Source organism: Chrysochloris asiatica, unplaced genomic scaffold, assembly GCF_000296735.1.
Source record: "Chrysochloris asiatica unplaced genomic scaffold, ChrAsi1.0 scaffold00019, whole genome shotgun sequence".
NCBI classification, from domain to species: domain Eukaryota; kingdom Metazoa; phylum Chordata; class Mammalia; order Afrosoricida; family Chrysochloridae; genus Chrysochloris; species Chrysochloris asiatica.
In genome coordinates this window covers 13,832,412-13,835,903 of record NW_006408537.1, presented here as the reverse complement: position 1 = coordinate 13,835,903, position 3,492 = coordinate 13,832,412, and the positions used below count along the sequence as shown (strand labels likewise).

Here is a 3,492-nt window from a genome sequence, read left to right as displayed (position 1 = left end):
AGAAAGGAAGGGAAGTTGCTGTTGTTGGGTGCTAGAGAGTCAGGGAAGAGTACAATTGTCAAGCAGTTAGAGATCATCCATGAGGAGGATGGCTACTCAAAGGAGGAATGCAGGTAGTAGCAGGCGTGGTCTACAGGAACTATCCAATCCCTTGTGGCCATCGTCAAGGCCATGAGCAACCTGAAGATTGACTTTGCCGACCCATACCGAGTGGCCAATGCCAGGGAGCTGTTTGCATTGTGATACATGACTGAGGAGGAAGGCATTCTCCTGGAGAACTTGCCTGGTGTCATCTGGAGGCTCTGGGCTGACTATGGTGTGCAGTCCTGCTGCCGCTCCTCAAGAGAATGCTACTTCAACAACTTGGCCACTTACTACCTGAATGACCTGGAGCACAACACACAGAGGGATTACATTCCCATGCAGCAGGACGTGCTGCAGACCCGCATGAAGACCACAGGCACCTCAACTTCAAACGCCTACACTTCAAGATATTTGATGTGAGTGGTCAGCAGTCTAAGCAAAAAAAGTGGATCATGTGCTTTGAACACATCACAGCATACTCTTTTATATGGCCTTGAGAGCCTATGACCTGGCACTGACTGCAGATGAGATGAACCGCAAACATGAAATCATGAAGTTGTATGACAACATCTGCAACAATCAGTTCACGTACACATCCATCATTCTTTTCCATAAGACAAAGGACTTGCTCTAGGAAATCACAAAGAACCCCTTGACCATCTGCTTCCCTGAACACACAGGGGCTAACAAATACAACAGGGCAGCCAGCTACATTCAGAGCAAGTTTGAGGACCTGAGCAAGCTCAATGACACCAAGGAGATGTACACGCACATCACGTGTGCAGTTTGTGTTTGATGCTGTCACCACGTCATCAGCAAGAACAATCTAAAGGACTGCATCTCTTCTGAAGGACAGTGGGGCCCGGCAGGATGGGCCAGCTGCTGACTCTGCTCCCCCTAACCCCTGAGGAAGATGGAGGCAAGAGGCCCAGGCTCCCTACCTGTGCCCTCTGGCTGCTCCTTCCTTCTTTCCTCTCTGTGGTCTTTGCTCCCCCATCCCTCCCTCTGCTCCAAAAAAATTGGGGGGAAGGATTGTCACAGGCCTTCCTATTTGAAGCCTGCCCTTGTCTGAGTGGCTGAGATAGCCACGGTACCTCCTTCCTGGGCATTTGTTCTGGTTTTTAACCATTGACTTTTTCTGTGATTGGAAAGATTAGCACATGCTTGAGTCTCCAAGACCTGTAGTTGGAGGGGCAACTACGCACCTCCAGTCTGAGAGTCCTAATTTCACCCAACACATCTCCAACCTAGCCCAAATCTAAATGTCTACAGGGACAAGCCTCCTGCTCACCCCACCCCACTCCACCTCAACTACCTGAAGGTCCCAATGGAAAAAACAAAAGAATCATGAGGCACCACCATTTCTGGAGGTCACAGTCCACCTGCTCATTCTCTTAGTTTGGGGAAAACTATTTAAAACTGTCAATTCCCGATCAGTGCCTACCTACTCCCTACCCTCCAGTGATTCCATGCCTTGATTGTGTCTGTGTATTTAAAATCCTCCTTCTGCTGGCTGTCTCCTTGTGGGGACAGCACCCCTGTCCTGCCTGCTACAGAATTGGGTTCCAAGGACTATTCCACACAACTGCCAACATCACGAAGGGTCCCACCCAGTAGTCCTAGCTCCTTAGCACTAACTTAGGAAATACTTCTGCCTGCTGAGGGGCCATGCCCTTTGTTCCCTCACCCTAGGCCTAGGTCTTCAGCATTGAACACTTCCTTAATTTTTTTCACAAGCCAGGAAATGTTCACCTGATTTGAAATAACAAAATTTAGGGGAAATAGAGGGGGGAAATGATGGTTCAAAGGAATGTTTTTATGCATTAAAAAAAAAAAAAAAAAAATTGAAATAACAAAATTTAGGGGAAATAGAGGGGGGAAATGATGGTTCAAAGGAATGTTTTTATGCATTTAAAAAAAAAAAATTCTTTCTCTTTTCTTTTTCCCCTTAGAGCTCCAAAGATGTAGAGATTCATAAGTCATTGAGACAGGAAAAGTCAGAAAAAGTTTATTAATCTTTGCTGCAGTATGGTGGGGGTGTGCCATGGAGTCGGTTCCATAGCGACCCTGCTATGAGTTGGATGTTAATCCAACTTTCTGAGGCTGTAAATCTTTACAGGAGCAGAAAGCCTCATCTTTCTCCTGTGGAACAGCTGGTAGTTTCAAACTGCTGACCTTGAAATTAGCAGTCCAACTCATAACCACTACACTACCAGAGCTCCTTTGCCTCCATATAGGTAAGAAGAAATTCTCACATGAGTGTGCCAAAGGCATTTCTCAAAAGAATTAGCTTATCCATTAGTATATTCCACACTTGTGCCAAAAAGAACAACCCATTGCTGTCAAGTCAATTCCAACTCATAGTGACTGGAGGGGAGAGCAGAATGGCCCCACAGGGTTTCCAGGGGTATTTGAAGTTGGTTCCGAGCTGATAGTGCCTAACAAGAACAAGAACAACAAATGAGCAGACAGTCTCATCTTTCTCCCACAAAACCTCCGGTGGGTTTGAACTACCAATCTTTCAGAGAACAGCCCAATCTTTAGCCCAATGTACCACCAGGGATCCTTGGACTAGATCCAGTTAAAAGCATTGGAAGTGTAAAGCTCATGAAGAAAGAGAAGACCCCAGTCCTCATAGAGCTTCGTTCTGTGGAGGTGGGAGAGATGTGAATGAATTGCAAGCTTGAGGTGAAGGACTTTCAGTTCAAAGCTGATCAAAACTGCACAGAACATGTGCAGTAGCATAGCTTCAAGTTCAGAGGGTGTGAGTCAGAACACAAAACACACCAATATAGGCAAAACATATCAGTATTTCATAATGACCCATCCAAGTGGCAACTCCCTCCAGGAATCAACCAAGAATCAGTGTTTGTTTTTTGTTTTTTGGGTTTTTTTACTCCAACTAGTATGAAAGGAGCTCTGGTAGTGTAGTGGTTATAAGTTGGGCTTCTAACCTCAAGGTCAACAGTTTGAAACTGCCAGCCATTCCATGGAAGAAAGATAAGGCTTTCTGCTCCCATAAAGATCTACAATCTTGGAAACCCTATTCAGGGTGTCTCTAAGTCAGAACTGACTCCACAGTACACTAACAACAACAACTAGTATGAAGTGGTGCCCATAAATCACTTCTTGGAACTTTTACTTTTACCAGTCTGACCTTCAAAGTATTGTCCAGAACATGATGAAAATATTTTTATCCCATAGAACAAAGCATAGATCCAAAAAAACTAGAAACCAAGAAGCCCAGTTGTTGCCCAATTACTTGATTACAGGTTTAAAAGGCACAGAAGACTATTTGGACTCTCTTTGTATCTTTGCGTATTTTGTAAAGGATGAAAAACTTATATATTGGGTTTTCTTTTGCATTAACATTTGTGCCTAATACACAGCATTTCTCTTTGAAAGTAT

The 3,492-nt window shown here is 44.6% G+C and overlaps 1 pseudogene; it reads left to right on the top strand.

Moving 5' to 3' along the window:
• The window catches only part of LOC102825307, a 10,925-nt pseudogene extending 10,045 nt beyond the window's left edge, over positions 1–880 (top strand).
• Positions 881–3,492: the final 2,612 nt, after the last annotated feature.